Below are 24,771 nucleotides of genomic sequence, written 5' to 3'. Positions count from 1 at the left end.
CCTTTACAGGATTATTTTCCTCCCTTGTAAAATAATGGTCGGAGCAATTATGAGCCCATTTAGAGAGAAGAAAACAGAGAATCACTTTGAGTGCATTAAGTAAGGGGTTATAGAAACATAAGATTACTTCAAAGGTAATTTACTTTACGGTAAGGAGTTGTAAACTTTATATAACCACTAATAACGGTCATATTTATGCATGGTGTGTAACAACTATTATTGAAGTTTCCTTCCCAGGAATCTTGTCACACTTAATTGCATGCACGAGCTGAGATTTGAAGTATTTACAATATCTCAATATACGTCGTAAAGTAATTGATATTCTTGGTATAATTTAATAAATTCTCGCGCTATTGGTTGGCTACGACTAAGTATACTTTCAAGGTAGATGTATAAACGCAATGATTCTTTTCTCGAGTTGACATTTTTATGGCAATACTACGTGATTTGGTAGCCATTTATAAATACAGATGTAATAGCGTGTATAGGGTAGTTATATCGTCATTTAATTTTAGTAAAAATAAAATATAAGGCTAAACCAAGCTCACTTTCATTTCATTTAACGTTCGGGATTCAATCTAAAACGGACGCGTTCTAATTTCAGCATCGTAAAACGTGTTTGTTATTATTATTCGTAATTATACACCGTTAACAAATGAATTTCCGTATAACAATTTCCCGTAATTTCACTTAAAAAGGTAAGGAAATTTTCAAATATTAAAATCACCTTCACCAAAAGTCAAAGAGGTTATGAACCTTCAATGCCAACGCGTGTAGGGTTAGTTTACAAAAATATTATTCCATAAAACAACAAAAATAAACCATAAATTTCCCCTACATATATATAATTTAGCCTCCCATAACCATAACAGAAGACACGACAAGGCTTAGTACGAAAAATAACACTTAAGCCTTGGCTGCTTCATCTACGTTAAAAACAATTGAATATTCATACCCGCGTTACGGTAACTTTATTAACCAAATACTACGTACCAAACACATCGTGTTAAGAAGCCCTTTACGGTTGAAATACAACATTGTGATGCGCGAATTCGCCCTCAAAACTTTAAAATTGTACTCGGTTAAAATTAAAACCGTTCTAGCGTTTTTGGTATGGGAGCGAAAAATGCCGTAAACGTAAGTCGCCGGAACTTAAAATCGGGACTAAAATAAATACACTAGTGACTAGCTAGCCGTTAGGGTTAGGTTCTAGCACGTGCTTTATGGTTACTTTAAGGAATCACACAATTCTTTATATAGAGATTTCACATTTCAAAGGCAAGGGGGAGGTCCCATTGTTAACAGAGAGAGAGAGAGAGAGAGAGGACACACTAAGGGGAGTCCGTGAAAAGTCACTGTATCCAACAATGCAATGCCCCGCGCGCTCTAGTACTAGTATTTTTGATAAATCGTCCGCCGCATTAGCTAACTTTCTCTAGGCGCTAGGCTTAACTTTAGCCGGTGTTTTCACCGGCAATAACCGGGGTTCGTATCCCGGGCGATCGGTTCTCTATTGTTACGAGGTGGATTCGCGTCCATTACTAGATCGCTCTGTCTCGGTGGGACACACTTTGTAAGAATTCAGCTTTCTAAAAGCTATTTAGGGTTTTGACTAAGGAGTGGCAACTGATAACTGATAATATAAAGTCAAGTTTTCTTTTGAGATGTCAATTAAAGGTTCTTCGGTCTATTTTGAACAGGTTCTCGTGGTAGCAGGTCTATAATCTAGTCAATTCTTCAAAAATGGCCTATTATTTATTGGAAAAAAGAAAGAAAAATCCTGGTGGTTTAAAAATTAGATAATATAAATTTAAATAGGTTTTAAAACACAAATCATTAGACTGTAAGTTTAGTCAACTAGAAAAAAAAAAGAAACGTGATGTTTTGGAGGTAAAAGCCACCCAGATATCCCAGCAGGGGTAACCTTTAAATTGGTCGTATATTTTATGTTAACATAATATAAATCTATATATCCTCCTATATAGAGTACAGGTTGATGGTACAGGAGTCACGTGCTACACGAATACGCGCAATGTCAAAAATCACAAGGGGAAAAAAACTTAATTAAAACCTTGACATTAAAAAAATTCCATGCAATATTATAAACAATTTCTACAACGTGTAGAATTATATTCGATAATTTATTGGATAAATTAACTATTTATTTATTATTGCAATTAACTCCGTTGATAATCACGCGATTTAACAAATAGAAGAAGCTTAACTGATAATATTACACGGTCGGATGCGCTTCTTATTATTAAAACGCTTTTAATACCGTTAATGAAAATAAACTAATTCCGTTATATACGCGGTTGTTATGAGGGCAGAAGAGAAAAAAAATAATTTATTAGCTCGTTGAGATCAACTCGACAGATAAACGGCCGTGTAAGGTTTCTATATTCATTCATCATATGACTACAAACTATACAATACATTTCACGCTTGAATGAAGCATTTTATGTCAGAAATATTGGATTATTAAGCTGCTAAAGAGTGTCAGCTACCATATAAATTATGCGATAGATTTTTGCCATTAGTTAGGAAGGTAGGGTTAAAGGTTAAGAAAAGTGTCACCCCGTCTTATCTTTCCGTATATAAACCTAATTAATATTTGACAAATTTTCAATAATCTCTAATTGAAAGAATTATCAAAATTAATTAACGTTATTTCCTTAATTTTCCTCGGAAGTATTTGGGAATATCAACCTACTAGATTTTTCCCTGATAGTTAAATTTCCCAAAGAGATACCAAACTTTTAAGAGGACCAAAACACCACTATTTCTACACCCACATTTTTTTTTTGAATAAAACATATCCATACCTGACATTTAATACCCATCAATAAAAAGAAGTCAAACATTCCTTTCAATAATAATATAACTCATATAAATATATATATATATCTTTGGAATAAATAAAAATATCACGTGAATATTGAACAGAAAAAAAAAAAAATCCAAACTTACCCAACGGAACAAATACTATATCACAGTTATATCACAACCATGAAAAAGCAAAGCGCGCCAAGAATTACTTTTACAGCTATATGGTGAAAAAACGTGCGTGATTAAATGCACGTCACATACGGTAGTGTCTCCTAGCGACGTTTGACACTAACTAAACATAAAACCACATGGTTCTTGTCTAATAAAATAACACTAAACTTCGGCTATACATTATGCATTTAGTTGTTGGGACCTATCAATCCAGAGTATGAACTTTTTGGGGGTCGTTTATACAGAGCATTTAGTTAAACGCTAAAAGGTATAAAATATATATACTACGAGTGTATATATATAAAATGGGGGGAGGGGTTTCCATAAACTACTACGGCCCCCCTTTAGTCGTCGAGAGTCTTTTGAAATATAGTCTATAAATGTCCGCACTAGACGTTTTTATAGGGCTATATTCCCTTTACGCGAATACGAGACCTCTAGCGGCACCTTTTTGTCACCTGTATTTTTCCCGACTCCCGAGAGTTTTCCCGAAAAAGAAGCGGGAAAAAGGAGTTAAAAACCCCACACACGCCGTATTACGCGCGCGCACATGTGCGGCACATTTTTGCGGACGCCGGTTTACGCTACTTTTCCCGCCATTTGTAGAGTTAACTTTCTCCAGCGGAATAAATTTTTCTTATACGCGACTTAAGCTCCACCTTCTTTAATATCAAGAAATTTTGCGTGAGAAGTCTCGCGCGCTCGGATGGAAAATTGGCGCGTGGTTTTTTTTCTTCTTATTTCCCGCGTTTTCTCACGCGCAACTTAACATCCCAGGCATGCGCTGATAAAGATTTTTAAATAAATTGCGCACGTGTTAAAATTTCCCGCGGTTTTTTTTTCTTCAAACATTGTATTTTAACAAAATATAAGGAAGCCAACATCAACAACTGTTTTTTTTTGTCTCTTTCTCTCAAAAATGTTAAAACGTTTTTCTCGCTATAGATTTTGGAGGTCTTTAAAGCCTAAACTTAGCAGCGTCTTATAGCTGATGTAAGCGTATAAGCGCCACCCCCAGTGTCTTTTAGAACCCGGGAAAAAAACACCCAAGTCTAAACTTCTACTGGGATGGGTCACTGTTCTAACTAGAAAAGAGCCAAAAGGCTATTTGTCATTCTCAACGCAATCTAGCAGCTGTCAGAATCTTAGTCGCTTCGGTTAGCTTTGGAAAAAAAGGCCAATAGGACTGTTACAGATGGAATATACACTAGATATATTCAAGTTTCTTTTCAGAAGTAAATTAAACCGAAATTAATTACTTTAATAAACAAAACATCGTCCTTAAACTATTTGTAACTAATTTACACCCTATTTATTTATTTACGCCAATCAGGTTTTTCTGAATAGTAAACAAACTAATAACTTCGCCGTTAATCCACTTCTGACAGGGGTAGAACTAACACACATGCAGAGCAAGCTAGCGAGTTTCGGTGAAACTAAAAACTAAAAAGTATTTTTCTTTGCCAAGTCTCTGACTAAACAGCAGAGAGCTGACGGGCCGCCGCCATCTTGTCAGCGATGGCTATTATCTAGTGGTCATTGAATCCAAAAAAAACTATGGAATGATTTAGGGCCTCTTTTGGCCCTCCGAGCTACATCAAAAAAAGATAATACAACTCAACTAAAAGTCAGAAGAGGACTTCTTACAAGATAAATTTCACAACCGGTTTTTTTTTCTTTTTTTTTCACTAAAAATTACATTTTTTTTTTTTTTTCATTTTCGCTAAGCCTAATTAGAGGGTAAAAATTAACCTTAAACCGAATCTTCATTGCATGGGTCAAATTATAAGAAAATAGTTTTCGTGGAAAAAAAATGAAGCGTGTTGTTTAAAAGAAAACAGCATTGTTGTTCTGGTTAGTCTGTGAGAAAATTCACGAATTTCAAAAACTAAGAAAAACGTGATGCACAACTGAATAGAGTTTTAACTTGTTCTCGAATCAATGAAGAATTGTTCCTGATTTTAATAATTGTGGGAGAGAAATTTCTATAACACGCTTTGAAATCGCGTATTCAGGTCAAAAGTTGTTCGAACTAAATACTTTCATCCTAAATAACTGTATACAAATTCCCATTAGTTTAATCTAAGGTTATTAATCCACTATTAAAACTAAATTAATAAATATTATTTAAATTATTTACGAATAAATATCATTAAAAAAAATTTAAATGTTCGGAGAGTGAAACACTTCTACAGGGGCCGTATTGAAAAAGCATTAAGAGATCTGCCCCTATAAGTTGGCTCAAGTTCGGGACACGAGTGTGCCGAGGGTGAAACACTTCTACAGGGGCTACAGTGTTTATATTAACCGAATAATGACAACGTTTGCCAATATCATTTTAATAAAACCGAGAACTATCCCACTTAATTTTAAATAAACAATATTCCCATTTCATTACCTAAAAAAAATAAAACAAATCGTAGCTAATAACGACGCAAATAAAGATAAAAGAGAGATAAAAACAAAAGGTATCAAATTTCATATTGTGTCATAATCCATTCTTAAAAGATTACAACAAAAGCGCCGGTTATTCACACCCCCGTCCGTGTAAAGAGTAAAAATAAAAACGCTACGGGACCAAATAACTAACTCTCTCTCTACATAACAGACGCCACGTGACTTTAATAACGTTACGTAATACAATAGTCTAGGATACGCGGCGAAACATTACATTTAAATAACTAAGCCTCTCCAAGTCTCCCCTGGCGACTAAATCGTGAACTAAAATCGACCAAAAAGAAGAAAAAAAAATAACACAGCCGGTTCTTTTCTTTTTTCAAAATTGAATTCTAGCGGGTAGGATGGTACATTTTTCCCCTGGAGCTAAAAACCGGAAATGGGCAGTTACCGAAAAACGTTCCACCCTATGCCATAGATATTATAATTTTTTCCCCGAGTTCGGCTTGAAGCAGCAATGCATGGCGGGTTTTTCTACCACGCCTCTGGAAGCGTTACGTCTTTCGGAATGGTTATATATTCTATAGAAAGCGGATCTGACGTATGGGGAGGGAATTGATTAATGATGGCTTTTGACCCGGCCTGTTTGCTATGCTAGAAACGTAACGTACACCCTCCGCCAACGATCCTGGTGGCAAAAAGAGCAACTACGGGGAAGCCATTACGATAGAATGGGAAGACGAACCACTCAGGGATGTAAACAAAACATAGGATCGATGGGAATTCGTGGATATTCTTATAGTTTTTAAATTAATTTTGTTTAGAAGTTATTTTTTGAATGTTTGCTACAGTTATCGGTCATATATTTGTTTACAAGTGTAGTAATCATTACGAATGGTACACCTTTCTTATCTATATTAATAAATCGAAGGTCGGAAACGTCTTTATTAACTATAATTAAGCATTTAAATTCGTAAAAGGTATTAAGTAATTAACTGTACGTTATTACGAAGAATCAAAGTCAATATTCACACGAATGCGCTATTTTACATTTTAAATTCCACTGATAAAGAAAGGTCGATGATATCAAGTTAATTATTGATTAAAATATAAGAATAAGGATTAATTCGATCCAATCCTTATTTAGCAATAGCAGTATCCGGGAAAAATTAAATTTGCATAATATCAATTCAAATCAATTTAATATTTTTCTTGCTTTTCCGCGTTCATTTTCGAGTAAACGTTTTTTGTGTCTAGCTAGCTTTGTCCCTTTGCCCCAATCCCTTCGCTCTTCCTATATATTTTTCTATTTCTCCTTTATTTGCAAAATATGAAGCGTAATAAAAAATCTGGGAATGGATTAAGTCACGATCGTGAGTTACTTTACACCCGGTACCAAGAAAAAGGCACGATCATCGAGAGTCGGACTCTCTCCCTTCCCAAAAGAACAGATCAAGGGTTTCTTCTCCGCAAACTATACACTTCGACCGCCATCCTAAATTCAAACGACGAAACTTGTCACTAAAAAAGCACGTTTCTTCTTTCTCAGCTAAAAAAATAAATTTACACCCCCTCCCTCCCCCCTTGGCTATTCCTCTATGCAGGAACAAAGATGAATATGAATATTAAGTCTTCCTGGATTCCAAACTAATTAGATTAGATCCAATCAGCTTTACCCTATTTTAATTGGGTGTTATGGATTTAATTATGCTTTAATAAAAAATCAGCTGATTTTATGGTATACTACTATACTACACGTGGCGTTAAGTAATAGGACCGAGTATTAAGTTTTAAATCTAATTTTTCAAAACAAAATTTCAAAAACGTATCCTACAACTAAGTAATTTGTCCATAACGGCAATCATTCAAATCGTTATACAAAATAAAATATAAATCATCAAACAAATTAGAGTTACATAATAAAATAATTCTCCTTTTAACAAGCCATTATTTTCCCATTGAATAAAGACCCAACATTATTACTAAACTATGTAATCGTGACCTCCATACTATATATCGTAACCAATTCAAAATACATTAATTTTAAAACCATTATATCGTTTTCGAAAGGTGGGTGCACACCACACGTGACGTATACGTCCAATCCAATATACAGGTGATATGATAATAGGTGTGCATCCGATTTCCAGTAATTCCGAACCTAGAACCCCTCGACACGGTGGGTTTAATCTCTAAAGTCTAAATAGATACGTGCTTCGAGTATTAAAAAGCATATTTCATATTACAAAATAGCGCGCATAAACGACTAAATAGGCAATATACGCATGCCGTGGCCCGCCCCATAACAATTTAGATCACACGTGCGGTATTTCGAGATAGAAAGCGTCATGGAATCATGGAATGCCGGGTAATATTCTTTTTGAAGGTCAAATATGTAACAAAATTTCGCGTTTAATGTTTTTTAACCAGGAATGTATTCAATTCCAACATGAAAAGGCGTTAATTTGATTTTGTTTACAAACTGTTACACCACCCGTTGTTGATCCTCTTAAAATTCTGCGATTTTAAATTGTATATAACAGATTATTCTAAAATTACGCTAATTTTAAATCATTAAAACCTTTCCCCATATGTTTAATGCCAATATAATTAAGAATAATCTATATTTAAACTATTTTACGACGATGAAATTTATTAATATGAAGTATTTCAAATACCCTAATATTATAAGCTAAATTAACTACAACTTTACTTCAAGCTAATAAACTTCTGTCTACATACCTAATCATGTAATATTAATCCAATCTGATAACGTGAAATAACACCTGTTCTCAATTACAACAAGGTTCATTGGCTTTTACCCCCAAAAAACACGCCTAAACCCCAAAAACCTTACAAAATACATGATTAACACCTGCAAATTTATACGAAATCAGAAGAAAAAAAATTAAATTAATTGCTACAAAGCTACTACTTTACTTAGCATTTTTTTAATACCTTAACCGTTTAATTAATGATTTAATACTAAAGTTACCCTTTGCGTGCTACGTATAATTTTCGCATCAAAAAAAAAAAAACTATTTCTTCCAACATCAATATATCATTGAAGGGTGTGATTTTTACGCGCGAGAAAAAAACATAAAAATAGGGAGTTGATATCGTATCAAATTATTAAATATTTAATCTGAGTTTAATTAAAAACACGCGCGAGCTTATATACCTGTAATTGGTTTTAATTATTTTTTCTTTCATTAAAAAAGGGGATGGAATTCACCTTTCAAAATTGCCGAAATGTTATTTACGACGACAATTTTCGACGTGATTTCCCAACTAAATCGTTGTAATTTGAATTTTAATAAGTTTGAAATTCAATGCCTATAGGGTTTACGTAATTTTTTTTAATCATTAGTTTACTTTAATTGATAATTTAATCTTAAAGATTAGATTCAATGTAACTAAATTTGAAAAATATTTAATTGAGTGCGTAGAGATGAGATTAAGTGTTTAATTTAAAAATACCGCGGTACAATTAATGCGGGCGACCTGATACGTAATATACATAAAAATAGATCGATATTATTCATAAATAATTGCTAAAACCGCTGCAAACATTCTTTGCAATACGTTTTCAACTTATATACATCTAATTGCGTATAATTTATTGCATTGATGGTTAACTCCCATTGGGTTATGGTTATTCCAGCTAAGAGGGGGTTCCCAACGGAAAAATTCGTCGAATTGCTAGGCAGCTATACCTTACACGCTGTCAAGCCTCTCTCTTGAGACATTAATTTATTTACAAGTGTGTCTAAGTAAAACCAGTTGATCAAGAAAATCGTTTCGATAATGTTAAATAAATGGGGATACTGTCAGAGTTACGAAGCGTCACTCAGAGAAAAAAATTACAGGCGGTCGGACACTTATTTCATAAAAAACGTTTTTAAGAAATTAAAATGTCTAAAAGTTATTTTTTAACTTTCAATTGCAATTCTTGATATTGGCAGTTTTACTCCAATAAATTCTATGATAATCCTTATAGACAAATTATAATTACGGATAGATTTTATGAAATAGGTATCCGACCCCTTGGAAGAGACAGTCGAAATACGTTGAAGGTTTTTACGATCGTGTCGAGAATAATAAAATGTCGCCTTGTTAATCTTCTTCAAACTAAGCTTCCCCCCAATTTGACTTGTCTCCATTAATAAGGTTAATATCAGGCATTCCCAATGACGCTAACTTAAACGTTAAATTCAGTTTTACTACCCATAGAAAGCTCAGTATGATTCGAGACAAAGAATGGCAAATAATTGAAGTCAAGCAAAGGTTAAATAAAAAGCGAGTCGCGCGCCATACCATGCCATGCAATTTTGTAACAAATTATATATTATTCCACGAGACAGCGGCCAAACCCTAGCGTGAACTTTAACCCCTAACTAAAGACGAATCAAATAAATTTTTTTGAAATAAACCAACCAAACTATCTCTCACTTGTCACGTATAACTCTTTTTTCAAAATTAAATCGTTCAATACATCAAAATGACAAGTACTAACGCTACTAACTAACTTAACTATTACTAATAAAAACACCGCGATTCGATTTATAAGAGCCAGCGAAAATGTCCTAAACAATTATATTTATAAATTTATATCTAGTTATATAATTATCCCTTGCAGAGAGAACCGCAGTCGCTGGATGCGACTTACAAGCGGTAAGTAAGGGTCCTACAGCGAAGACCTTAACCCTAGGCCTTGGATGGGCGTTTACGATATATAAACAAGCTCAAGCGCAACGTTACCTTTTAAATAAATGTAATAGAAAATTTGTAGGCCTTGATAATAATATATCACGCCTAAAAAAAGAACTAAATGTTAAAATGATAACCCTTGCCCACGAACCTCATAAAACACAGACACAGAGAGAGAAATGTACCAAGAATATAAAATACAGCATTCCATATAAATAATTTCTCTCACCTCTTGAATCATTTTTGACTAAATTAAAAAACCACATTTGATTTCTTTTCCTGTTTTTAACAGCGATGGTACGCAATAATAATTATATGTAAAAATCCAAACATCACTAAATGATATCTGTCATAAACAATATATGGTCGGCACGAGGGCAGAGCCGAGCAATATAACTCGCGAACGCATGCATGCACTAAGGCGAGTGAAAAAAAACTGGACTCTTCTTGCGTCCTTAAAGCTATTTACGAGGAACATAAAAATAATCCTTTTTTTTTATTTAAGAAAAAAATAAAGATCTCTCTCTCTCTTGGTTATTAAGGGCCTATCGAATACAAGGATGCGTGTATGGTGGCGTCAATGACGATGCGCAGTGTAACTGTTTTCGGGTAACGGCGAAACTCTATCCGACCCTTTAAAAGTCAAAGCCGAGGCTTAAGGACCTTACGAAAAAAGGGGGTAATAAGCCTTTTGCACGTATCGAATCAGAGAGAGAAAATGAAATGAATTGACGTCGGAAAACTTTACAGCTTGTGAAACAGTGACCCTTTCTTGTTAGGCTTAACATATTATTTTCTATTTTTTTTTTTTTTTGCAAATAATAATATCAAATGTTATTTTCTATGTAAAGAATTGATTTATTAAACGTTGCGTATATGTTTTTTTCTTGCTTTCTTTCGAGGTGTTGGATACTGCTAATAATAACAAATCCGGATATTACTATTAAAAATAAATTATAAAACTTAATAGTGTCCAGTCCCCCCGTTTTTGGAATGTTTATACAACAACTTAAGACCTTAAAATGCCGTCCATATATATTCGAATTAAGTTTTATAATATCGCAAAAATTCAACAGAGCAAATCCTAAATATGTTGCATAAAAACAAAAATTGGTTTGGTTTTGTTTTTTTAAGAAAAAAAGAAATAGAAAAATAGAGCGGTGTTTACTGGAAATTGTTTGAAGTAAAGGAACAATACAAGAAAAAAGAAAAAAAGATTAAACCCCCTGACTCATTCCTTTTCTAAATAACATGATTTTAAAGTTAAAAATAGGCTTAGCCCAGTTGAACAGCCTGTATTTGAGACCGCTATAAAACTTGGGCGGTTTACGACAGGGGCGTACCATACTAGCTTGCTTTTTTTTTCGCCTTTTGCATGAGTTTTGGGATGCAATTTCAAGAACCTAACACAAACCTATAAGATTTTATGACTTCAGTATAAGTTCGATTCCATTGTATCAAGAATAACCTTGCATAACACGAGAAAAAGGGCGCAATTTTGCCCCTGGGGTAAATCTAAAAAGCTAGTGCTTAAAAGGGAGCCTTATGGCCCCTAGGGCTCTAAAACTATCGGCTTGTCCCTATGCAAGGGCTATATTCCAATGCTTAAGGCGTCCTCCAAAATATGCTATATATACATACAGTATTTTTCCGTGTTAAGATTGCATTCAGTACATAACACTAGCTATAATTAATTAATTGTCATTTGTATAAAATTAAATTAAAACAAATTTAGTATACGTTTCTTAAATTATAAACCACGTGAAGAAAAAACAGTACAATGAAAATACCGCTTAAAATAATAAATAGCATGAAAGAATTAACGCAGCGGCATCTTCAGTTATAACTTGTGGCGCGCGCCATGATGGACCTTTTCAATTGAAAACAAGACCTCAACACTCATAAAGACTCGCGATATAAACATTTAACAATCAAAAAAAGGCATGGGACTATTCATTCGAAAAGGTCCGTCAGAAAACGTGACGCTATCATCATAGCACGAGCGCGCGCGTGCAAAGTAAAGAACAACTCATTAAGTTGAATGAATGTGGAAGGAATGAATTCATTAGAAAAGTTATCGCCTAATTATACAGGAGCCCCAATGATAACGAGGTTAAAAGAAGCCTAGGGGGAGGGGGGTTGGAAACAAAGTAGATACACACAGTTTTATTGCATCGTGAGTTACATTCCCCCCTCCCCCCCTCAGGGCTATTTTTCTCTCATTCTCTTTAGCTATTTATTTTTTTTAAGACGAAATTGAAAAAGAAATAAAAGTCATGGGATGATTGCACTACTTAATTAAATAATACGATATTAATCAGGATTTACGATTAAGCTTTATTGTTCTGGCGTAATTATTTAGATCTTAGATTATATTAAAATTAAAATTAAATCGCAATTGATTATAATTTAATTAAAATTTTGTAGCCTAAAAAAATTAGAATATACATTTGGTTCATTGATGATAGACTTAATTTAATTGTACCGTAATTAATTATAACTCTGGCTGGCTTAGGCAACCCTCGCCTTTTTCTCTAGAATATGTCATACAGTTTTCTTTTTTTTTGGAGATCGTAACTTACACATATATAGCCACGTGTCAGAATTAATTTCTTTCAAACAGCTATTTCTTAAAAAGTTATTTATCGCATTCTAGCTATCGGAAAAACTTCCAACCTATTAATTATTTAGTCTAAAGTAATATATTGAACAACGTACGGGTGTTAAGGGTGATACAAATTCAAAAGTTATATATACCAACGTTGTTCTAAGTCACGTATACTGATTGAACTAAATATGGTATACGGCCTTTCTTTAATAACCCTGAACCCTGCCAGAGTCGAGTCACTTTTCGTACTATAATTTCAGAGCGTAAGAATTAAGGCTCGCGCAAATTGCAGCATGGGCACGAGAAAATTATTTAATAATAAGAAAATCGTGCGGAATTAAATGCATATTTCGGAAGCTAAACTGCAGGGGTAATTTTAAAAATAGGAAATAACACTGCAATTTAAATTAATTTCCCAGGCAAATCTATATCAAAATAGAGAGGTTTTAGTTAAGAAAATCCCCTATTTACGTCCAGACCGTAATAATCCTATAATAATTAACAAATCCCATATTTCAAAAGCGAAACAATGTATCTCTAAAAACTGGGTAATTTTAAAAATGGGAAATAACACTGCAATTTAAATTAATTTCCCAGGCAATGAATATTAGCAAAATAGAGAGATTAGATTATGTAAACCCCCTATAAACGTATACAGGCCTTAATAATCCTCTAATAATTAATAAAACCCATATTTCAAAATAAGCTTAGCGCTACAATGTATCTCTAAAAACTACACTATCTCTTTTCATATCCTCTTCCCATATCATAATAATAAAATAAAAAATCATAACGGTTCCGGATTTGAGGATGGGAAAATATCAACTACGTAACTCCATGAAGCTCGATAGCGAGAAAGAGAGAGCGGGTTATATTTTACGGCGAGTCGTAACACGGTACGGTTCATAGCGATGGAGACGGCGTCGTCGTCATCGTCGGGGTCCGGGGGATACTGCATGGGGGCCCATGGTCTCTTTACACGCGGCCATCGGCCAGCTATTCAACGCGGCTATACGACGATATCAAGGGGGCATTTCATAGTAAGTGTACGGCATTCCAATTTATCGCTGCGGAGAGAAAACGCTCTCGCGAACCCATAGGAGTCTCCCCGAGAGCTCGAACGCGAACGGAAAATTTCTCTCCTCTCTCTCATCTCATCTTGAGCTTCCCGCTATAGCGCGAGCTCTCCATGATGCATCCTTGGACCGCGGGAGAGGCTGACGGCCGGCCCGGGTACCCTGCTGCACCCGGAGAACGATTCCATAACTTTCGAGTCTTCGCGACTATATTATTTTATAGCTAAAAGCTCTCTCTCTCTCTCGCTCTCACTCTCTCCTTTCATGGTCGCCGGCGCCATTTGCGGCTCGTTTTATAGGCTGTAAAACAAATTCTAAATCACCCAATTTGAGTGACGATATTGGCATCGTCGTAAATAAATTTTAGACTCGTGGATGTTACGTAACTACGTAAAAGGACGGAACCGACGGGGACCCGCACCCGCCCGTCTCCGGAGCTAGAGCTCTAGTCCACACTCTTTAAAAACACTCAAATTCAAAACGTTTAGCGTTACACGTATAGTATAGTTTTAAATCTAAGGATTTAGCGGGATACATCTTAACTTCTTTATCTTGAAGGAAAAAGTCGTAAAAGAAGAAATTGTGTGTATTTATTTTATTCCAACGCGTATCTAATAATTGTATGATAAAATTATTGTAAGGGTTTTTAATTTATATTGGGAATTATCAAGTTAAGTGTTTGGATTAAATGATTATAATAGAGATTAATTTCTAACTTAAAAACATCAACTGTTTAAGTATTAGTACATTCGCGATAAATTTCAGTGAGTGACCGCGATTAAACGGCTTAAAAAGATTCATATAACATACCTCGCGTATCGCCGAATATTCGCCAAATACAGCTGCTGCAGACATACTGCATTTAATGCAAAACGTTTTCACCATTTTAAATTAATTTTCGCATCCTCACATTATTCACAAGAAACAAATTAAGAATTTTTCTCCCATGCAGAGAAGCGCATCGTATTTTCGGCAAGGCTTAACGAATTAACATTTTAGCCAGCCCCGATAGAGAACATGCCAAGAATTCAACGCAAAAAACCTCGAAATATCACAGCCTATTAATTTAAATTTTACACGTAAACTTCTTAGACAAGGCCTAAGTTTAATGATATTAAAGATCCTTTCAAAGACGCAACTTTCTTTGAGCACGGAATCGGCGGACAAAAATCGCGGGTTGAGCGTGTGTTAGAAATGGGGGTAGGCTTCTCTCCAAGGCTTAGCGATGTCGGGAATGCAAGCTACTTCTAGTTATACGCGAAGATGGCCCCCACGGGTATCATTTCGGCAAAAGCGTTTTCAATAAGTTAAGTCCCCCGTTATACTACACCCGTTCGGTTTTGGCTTATATCAAAACCCTTTTTCTCCTAGCGCCTTAACTAAAACTTTTATCTTTCTTCTTTTTTTGGAAAGAATTAAATTATTATCCCTGTCCCAACCATTCCTCAAAATAATTTCTTTCTTATAACTAAAAATTATCGATCATTTTCTGGTGTTATGGGTTGTGAGACATTATCCGCAATGCCTTTTAGGACTTCTGTACCAATCGACGTTACGGGATAATAAAATACTTTCAGATGGTTTATGATAAAAATAAAATGTGTATTTCTTGATTTGAAGTAATAATTTGTTGAATTAATTTAAATGTTGGTGTAATATTTTTGCATTTAAAGAAGTATATTAAACAGAATGATCACAAGAATGTGTAATTTCGGAAATAATGAAGAAATGACCCATGGACAGCTAACTATGGGATAAACAAACACTAAATCTATTTCAAGAACTGTTCTCATACCCATCAACTAAGCCAATTTGTTAATCATAATAATAATTATAATATTTCTCTGAGGCATACATATAACCCAAAAGATGTAAAACACCATCAGCTCAATCGCACAACAAGAACACCCGCAAATTCCCCTAGTAAAACCATCTAATAATCCACCACTAACCATCAAAAATCCACGGATAATCCTTTAAACTAATCATTAAAAACAATCCCCATCATTAACTTATAGCATAATCAATTCGGGGTTGTCACCAGTAGCTAGAAAATGCGTTGTTCCATACCATCATCCTCATCATCCATATCCATCCTTCGAAAGAGAGAGCGAGAGAGAAAGGGGAACCCGGTCGGTTCTCTATTGGCCCATACCATATTGAACGGTCGCGTCCCATAACCGTACCATTTTCGTTGCATGGTCATGGATCCTTGGCAAGAAGAGAGCGGGGGCAAGGTTGCTGGGAACGATTCCCAGGCCGACGACGATGGGCCTTCTTTGGACGGCGGCTAAGGGTAGTCCCTCCTCCCGTACGGCCATATTTACACTTGGCCATTACAATAAAAATCTATCGCTAGCGGGACGAGCGACAGCGACGTCGTAGTCGCCGGTCTAGAGAAGCCGCTCTCTAGCGCTTATATAACGTTGTTCCCTTCAGAATAATAGCTTATAAAAGAGGTCTAGATTGAGCCTTAAGAGGCTAGATTTTTGTCTAAATTGTCATCCTTAAAATAGCCCCGCTCGCGACGATGTTTATAAAACTAACTTATACTGGCTGGGGGTTACGGTTACCCTATCGCGATGATGATGGTTTTAAAGTTCTCGTTGACATCTTAAGACTACACTAAAGATTATTTTATAAGTGGTTTGTCCTAAGCGTTATTGTTTAAAAGTCTTACATTCTTCTTATCAAACCTATTAGCCTTAATCATAGGCAATTTTGATTATATCGCGTCTTTGTGGCAAAATGGCGGGAGATTAAGGCGCGGGAAATGATTAGAGGTATAAAATACAATATATTAATATTTTTAACCTAAATTTCTAAATTAAACACCGCATTTAAAAGATTAAATAATAGTTAATATATTGCGAGGAAAATATTATTTGCTTAATATTTTTTTTAGTTGCAACACTACAAGGGTAGCAATTCCTTACTCTATTAATACCGCTTGTTCTGACGTATGTTTAAAACATTAGCAACACTAAAAAAAAAGTGAAAGTCAGTCAAAGACAGACACCTCAGCCGAAATTCCCACAAGCTAAACTTAATAATGCTTATTCAAACATATTTAAAGCGGAGAAAGCAAAGCGGCTTTGTCCCGATTCCCAAAACATGTGCAACTAAAAATTTTCTGGCATACGAATCAGTTCTAAAATACAAAAAAACCCTACACGAGAAATTATTCATTTCCAATATGAATAACTTGGCAAATAAAATTTCTAATTCCCTATACAGTCCGTGTTTCTTCAATCAGATACACATCTAAAATTTAATTATTTCTCAATTCTTAAAAATGCTCCAAATACTTATAGAACAGCGCTTGCACGTCTCGAAATCTTAAATTCCTTTACAATATTAAATAAACTATTCAATCTTTATAACTGTTCTTAATTGGTTTTTAGAACGTAGTAACCGACAAATTGGAACGCTACCAAATTCGAAAACGCTACCCTAAGCTTCCCTAGCTTTTAAAATAAGTGAAAAACTTAAACCAACATGGTCCGCGGCGTGTATAATAATAACAGACACGGGACCGTGTGAATAAGCGTGAGATATGAGCAATATAATACAGTTCCTTCAGTATCTCACCTAACATTGTCCAATAAACGATATATATATTTGGCAGGTGAATAGCTACAGCTCCAAATTTATTATACAACCAAAAGCTAGCTATATAGTAGATAGGGTCCGTCTCCCATGTATAGAAAAAAGGGGGGAGAATCTTCTTCCTACAGTAACAGTATATATGGGATATACACAATTGCTCTTTAAAAAATCGTTCCTAATGGCACATCTCCGCCTTGGAGACTGTTAAGAGTCAATGGAAAAGTAGTATGGGGTGCCATTTCTTTACTTAAATCCATACCGATTGAACGGAACTATAATACGTTATCCTGAGAAATTTTACGGATATAAATTCAACCGGGGGACTTTGGGTTATCTGTTAAAACTGCAAATATTATACACATAAAAGCGCATGCATGCTCTATGCCGAATTGCATTTCAATGAACCGTATTTTATGTAAATCAATATATTTATCTAGATGTTTTTTGGTTGCATTGATACCTACACGACCAGGCTCTTTTAAAAATGCCAGAAATTAAAATAAAAATGGTGCGAATTATTTAAAATAACTTTTCAATCCACTATGACGTAACTACCACGTCACAAAGGCTCGATTAAGACGACTATAACAATTAATCGCCAGAAGCTAACAATAAAACTATCTTAATTATACATTCTAACATATCCTTCAAAGAGAAGGGATGCACTGCAGGCTATTTAAAAAAGGTGTTGTTGCATCATAATTTAACACCCCCATTAAGGTAGTGTATACACCCTATAAAAACGGTCGGCACGTGGTATGCATGTATGTATACATTTTTTTTTTCTTTTACGATGAGGAGAAGGAGGAGGAGGAGGATAGGTAAGTAATTTTCCAGTTTCAACAAACACTTAAAAAAAAAGGAAGCGTTGTATATACTTATGTATACTACCACTATAGCATACTTCCAACCATCATGCACGTATAATTGACTTGCCCTTAAGTCAAGCACAAACCCAACTCTACTACTACTACCCCCGTCCGCATCCCGCTTATTCCTCCCATGGTTGGTCGTACTCTAAAGCTTTTGGAAGATCCCTTCTCTGGATGGAGAAGCTGCTGTGTGGTCATAAAAAGCCGGCTTCTTTTTACGGCCCTAAACTATACGCTCGGAGCTATTACGAGCTATTAAAAACAATCAAATACTCATTTCGACGTCTCTCTTACTTCATACAAACGATAATATACTTATTTCCTTTGCTATACCATCATTATAACGCCGTTTCCGAGGTGTCTACGATTGCGAGAAGCAGTTTACCATTACAAAAACCAAAACAAAACAAAAACAGATTTTTGGGTCACAAAGAATGAACTTCATGACACACGTGCGCGTTGAGCACGTGGGTTAAGTTGAACTTATTTTACAGGTACGCGATTGTTACACCTTGAGGTTCGTAAGTTTTACAACTCTGCTTGCATGCTAAATATAATAACTGAGCTATTTTCCCCTCAAAAAATCTAAATATTTCTTAGATTTTACATCTTGCAAACGTTCCCAAGTACTTAACACAACAAACACTTACAATAGCCGAAATTACCCTTACAAACCCTTATAATAGCCGAAATTACCCTTACAAACCCTTATAATAGCCAAAATTACCCTAACAAACCCTTATAATAGCCAAAATTACCCTAACAAACCCTTATAATAGCCAAAATTACCCTAACAAACCCTTATAATAGCCAAAAATACCCTTACAAACCCTTATAATAGCCAAAATTACCCTAACAAACCCTTATAATAGCCAAAATTACCCTAACAAACCCTTATAATAGCCAAAATTACCCTAACAAACCCTTATAATAGCCGAAATTACCCTAACAAACCCTTATAATAGCCTAAATTACCCTTACAAACCCTTATAATAGCCTAAATTACCCTTACAAACCCTTATAATAGCCTAAATTACCCTTACAAACCCTTATAATAGCCGAAATTACCCTTACAAACCCTTATAATAGACGAAATTAGCCTTACAATAACCAAAAACCGCATTTAAAACTGCAAAATATCACCCAAATTATCTTTCACTCCGAAAAACCCTTCTACTACCAGAAAAATGTCAAGACATCCTTCAAAACATCTTAATTTCCCCCAAAATTGTGTATAGGCCTAATTAAATAACAAATAAAAAACAACCATGTAGAAAACCAGAAGAAAAAAAGAAATTGTCACATGCAAAGAAATGTATATCTTGCACTCACCCATTTGACGTGATCTGTTTAAGGATGTTGACCATCAGATGTCCGGCGGCGGCGACGACGCAGTTTGAGTACCACGAGGAGCAACTGTAGTTATTGTATTAGTGTAGCGGGCTAGGGCGGATATCTTGGCGTGTTCTACGAGGTCCTGAGGGTGTCAAATATGGATGGTATGGGTCCGGGTCCTCTTAAGGCGGAGCGCGCCGTCGGCCCACGGGCTTTTAACGTTTTAGGCCGGATTAACTAATTCTTCAGTCAAAGTTACAGCTGCTTTTGCGCCCAAACTGCTCCTAGGAAATAATGTAATACAAATTCTTTTTTACCCCTCAGTAAAAGCATATATACAAAAAAAACTTGCGGGTCTCGGACCGAATAGCTAAATCACCCCTTGAAAAATAAGGGGATTTGGTATACAAAAGGTTCCTTCCTTCCCTAACTTTGTAACCTTTATTAGGCTAAGAATTACGAGCGGTTTTCAAGGGTCCAATGGATTTTGATACTCGATTGTTACAATTTTTCTTCAAAAAAAAAAAGGGGAGGGAGAAAAATCCTCATTCCCCCTAATTTAATGTTAAAAGGGCAACATTATGAGTCATGGGATAGTCGGACACATACGACGTGTGTTAATTTTAGTTAAAATAAAACTAAGAATGCAAAGGAAAATTTAGGAAGAATATTTGAAAATTAAATGCAGAATCTTTCAACAGATCGAATTTAACAAAAATTTAAGAGAAATTTAGAGGGGATTTCAGTTCCAGTTCAAGCAATATTACGAACTGTTAATTTTAAGCAAATAATAAAACCACGAAATATTTAAAATTTAGGGCATAAAATACCAAGAATTCTTATCAAAGAAGGTGCAAATAATACTGAAAATTTCTACCTGCAAAAGACTTAACAGCAAAACGCAACTTATGTCGTCCGAAACATCTTAAACCTCATAACATTTGTAGAATGAATTCTATCAAAATTAGGGCATAAAATACTAAGAATTCTTATCAAAGAAGGTGCAAATAATACTGAAAATTTCTACCTGCAAGAGACTTAACAGCAACACACAACTTATGTCGTCCGAAACATCTTAAACCTCATAACATTTGTATAGAATGAATTCTATCACAGCGAGACAAAACCCCGAACTAACTAACTAACAATAAACCGAAAAAACAGCAGCCAGGACCGACTTCGTTTGACGTCTAATATTTTCCAGTTCACCCTTCCAAATGCAGGCAAAACCCACACATACCAAACAACAACCAAGTAAGGAAGGAAGGAAGAAAGGAACCAAGCAACGAAGCAACTCTCTGGGGTAGAGTACGGAAACCATCTCAAAAACATGCATTGCGCGCACATATCCATAATACATACTTTTCTCCGTAGAAAAATACCCGTATATCTCATGCAATATAAATTGACTTAGGGAGATTCTAGCCTGTCCTATTGGTCCGTTGTCTGATAATACCCCCCAAAAATAAAGAAAAAAGAAGAAAACTTGGTCCCAAAAAACAAAGTAAAATTTTAACTAGATTGAAAAACATTTCTTCTTCTTCGAGAGAGTAAGAGACAAAAGAGGAAGAATAGAAGAAGAAAAAGACAATTTTAGATAGAAAAAAACGTGGTACATAAGAGATACTTACAATTCAAAGTTTACGTGACTTCGATATCTCAGTTCTGTTGTTGTGTCCAAATCCAAAAGAAAAAAGGTGGTGGTACAAAGGTATGATGACGACAACGACGAATCTGATGACGGGGTCCAGGTTGTTATAGGTTTGATCTGGAAGTCGCCGAGGAGCTAGAAGGAGATGTCTCGGAGGAGAATGTCGAGCTCTCGCTCTTAGAGGCGTGCATGCCGAGATGGCTTTGAAGTACGACGGATCCCCACCATAGAGATCTAGAGCTGCCTCGCTTTGCACATTGCCGACAAAATCATGCTCCCAAAGAACGTATACTACACTACGTATGATGGCAAAAAGGGGGGGAGGGAGTGGGGAGGAAACAAAAATTGGGGGAAAAACGGGGGGATAAATTCAATGTACGTAACGTTACCGTGATGCCAACTTAACAGGGATAAAGGGGGGGGGGAAAGAATACCCAAGCTTAAGCCTAACCTATAACTTGATATACTTGATATTATATCAATATATTGCAGTATACGTAGTATAAAAGATAGGTACTTCGGTAGAGATGTCGGATAGTTGCATTAATTCAGACTAATTAAAAGATAGTTTAAAATGTTAGTGGTGTCAAATTCCATAACCTAGATGAAAACCATAACTAAATTCCCCATTAAAAACCGGTTTTTTTTCTACTATAGACTTTCCAAAACCTTTTGCGTATTTTTTTAGGGAAAGTGTTAAATGAATAAATTTGATAAGGTCATCATCATCACCTTATGTCCAACCCCTCAGCGCAAATTTAGTTGTAAATTAGAATTCCGTCGTCGTACGACTGTGGGATAACTTTTGCACTTGCCTTGCCTTGTACGTATCCTATACAGGAAACGTAGCCACCACCACCATCACTAGAAGAAGATTAGGTGCTGGGTTGTGTTGTTGGTAGAAAGGAAGGGGGTAAATAAGGTCACCAATATTAGGATTTTGGGCCTAAGCTAAAAGTGACCGCCGCCGCTAGGGTCTAGTTAATCAAAAAAGGGAGAGCTAGCTAAATTACGGTCGTAGAAACTGAGGAGTAAGTGTGAAAGAGAGAGAGTAAGAGAGAGACTTTTATAAAAGCGTACCGTCTGCTACGGAGGGTCAAAGTAAAGTGCCGCCCCTGACGAGCTTTCCTGCAGAGGAGGTTTCCTCGTACGTTGAACGTACAAGTACAACGTAGCTTGTTGAAACGTCCTGGAGACGCCGATTCGTCCGTAGCTTGGGAGCCTCAAATGAGAAACCTGTGGCGAGAGAAAAGCTTTTCCGTGATAAATCGAGGGTGGAAATCTTTTACGCGATTCCTAAGTGAACACTTGTGGTCATAGAAACGAGCAGCCAGCGGCGCTAGCTAGGCGCGTGATGAGGAGAGAGGGGGCAGGTGGGGGGTCAAAGGGGCCAAGACCTCGGGAAAAGATATCGAGGGGTCACTAGCGGAAAATAAACGAGAACATCAAAACTCCGGACTCGTAAACAACTCGCTTAAAGGAGAGTATTGCATCGTGTACAGTGCATGCTACACAGCACGCGTTACCTCATAGTTTAAAATATTTTGCGCTTCACTGAAGGTAATGTTTCAATAAATAAAAATTCGTTATTACAACTCAATTTAAGGAGGACAGCTTTCCTCGAAAACCCTAGCGACTGACACGTGTTTAATAAATAGCAGACGACGTTAAACTTTAAAGAAAAGGTCGAACTTCGGTTTCGGTTTGAGATAAAGGTCAGAGGGGGGGGGGGCGAAAGCAATCTGTGAAATTTTCAAAGCTATGTTTTGTAGATTCACGACCTAAAATGCTTTGTCTTTAAACCATAATTCCTAAGCCTAAACTTGAAATATAAAACTAAGTCTAAAGTTTCAAATAAAAAATAACTTACCAAAGTATAAAAGGCGATCCCAGAAATGAGTTGAATCCATAATGGTTCCATCTCGACCAGTATCAGGGGGGTCACCACCAGGGTCATCGTTCAATTCAGGACACCAGTCTTCACCCTGCAAAAGAAAAAATAAAATCAGTATTGGGAAGTGGGGAAAAAAAGAACAGAAAACCATTTAAGTTGGTTGATACCTTACCATAAGTAAGAATTGAAATACCATTTTGTATAAAAGAGTTGAATATCCATTTCCGTTGGATGGGTGAGGGTGATACATAACCATCACGTAATATAAAAACCTCTGCCGGCGATTCCTTACCTTATTGCAAATAATTTTCAGCTTGGGCACACACACACACACACGTCAAAAAGCGGACGACCTTGTCGACACTTCAGATAATAGGTGTCGTAAAAATGCCTCTTAAACCGAGAGGGCAGCGTTACCAAAGGCAAGTGGGCCATTAAAACTCCCCTTCGATTATGTTCAGGTAATACTGACCCCGAATATACAATATAATATAATTCACCTTTGCCTTCTGTCGAGTGAGAGTGTACACCGGCGAATATAGCGTAACGTTATAAACTAACGCGCCATTTTTACTACCGTTCACCACGTGCTTAAATTTTCCCGCCTTTCCAAAGTCATACATAGCCCCACTGAAAAAAAAAGTCGTAACAGCGTTAGTAGACCAGATGGTTGAGGTACACGCGATAGATCGTAAAATAATTGTTTTAGTGATTGACGAGGGCCTTTAATTGGTTGTGACATTTAAAGGTATGACGCGAACACTCCTAACTTGTCACAAATATAATTACAAGTACTTAAATAAAGCGAAAGATAAGGTAATAACCTCAACCTTTGCCACCTGATCTACAGTAACACCAATGCCACCACGAATGGCACCAAGGTTTTAAATATGGCATGGTCATGCAAAGGCCTGGTGACATTTTTAAAAGAGCGCCAAAGGCCGTCCTGTATACGTCCCGCGCGCGCGCATGTTGAACAGGGTTCAAAAAGCCGCAGAAGTGGCTGTAAACGTCCCAGGAAGGAATTTACGACGTGATTTCGGGAAAAAAGGGAGAGAGAGAGAGAGAGAGAGAGACACCGCTGTACGTAGTTCGGGTCGGACCCAAAGACATATTTATATAAAGTAGGTCCTAAAATTTGTCTCCCAACTCCATAACATTTTGGCGGGTGCCAGTCAGGACGGGACGTAACGTTTTCATTTGACCCCCTTCGCGAATAAGGCCATAAAACCCCATGGAAGGACCCATTAAAGGTACTCCACACGCTAATCCACGAAGCCACATACATTCGTTATTGAAATAGGACTGAGGAAAAGGGAACAAATTCGACCTCAAATTTGTCATTTAGAGCTCTTAAAAGTCAAATAATACTTACCAGAATTCCGAGTTATCACCATGATCATTGTTATTGAAATTTGGGAATATATAGAGTAGAGTGGAAATGCGCAGATTGGGTCACAGCATAAACCTATGCGACGTAAACAAAGTTCTATTAATAAACAATTAAATTCATATTTTTCGCACGTTCAAATGCACTATTTAGTTCTGAAACAATAACCCTACTCGAAGTTAATTTAGAAAGCTCTATAAATATTTGGGTGACTTGGTAGAAACATTTA

General features: G+C 36.0%; 1 protein-coding gene across 14 annotated transcripts in view; it reads right to left on the bottom strand.

Annotated features, from left to right (window-relative positions):
* LOC149692534 (uncharacterized) overlaps positions 1-24,771 on the bottom strand; it is a 211,215-nt gene that overhangs the window by 185,980 nt on the left and 464 nt on the right. For 5 of the 14 annotated variants that reach the window (XM_089868301.1, XM_089868309.1, XM_089868308.1 and 2 more), the window contains exons 2-5: positions 23,129-24,620; positions 22,339-22,494; positions 21,239-21,554; positions 19,605-19,891 (exon numbers count right to left, since the gene is read on the bottom strand). The gene's annotated coding sequence lies outside the window, so the exon portion shown is untranslated. Of the gene's footprint in view, positions 1-993; positions 1,193-2,970; positions 3,921-19,604; positions 19,892-21,238; positions 21,555-21,990; positions 22,123-22,338; positions 22,495-23,128; positions 24,621-24,771 lie in introns of those variants that run through there. The other 9 variants (XM_089868303.1, XM_089868300.1, XM_089868305.1 and 6 more) reach the window with 9 other exon arrangements.

This window comes from Phalangium opilio, unplaced genomic scaffold, assembly GCF_054372755.1.
Source record: "Phalangium opilio isolate 3A_F unplaced genomic scaffold, DU_Popi_V2 ptg000024l_1, whole genome shotgun sequence".
NCBI classification, from domain to species: Eukaryota; Metazoa; Arthropoda; class Arachnida; order Opiliones; family Phalangiidae; genus Phalangium; species Phalangium opilio.
Note: the sequence above shows the minus strand (reverse complement) of the source record. Positions and strands in the feature narration are given on the sequence as shown.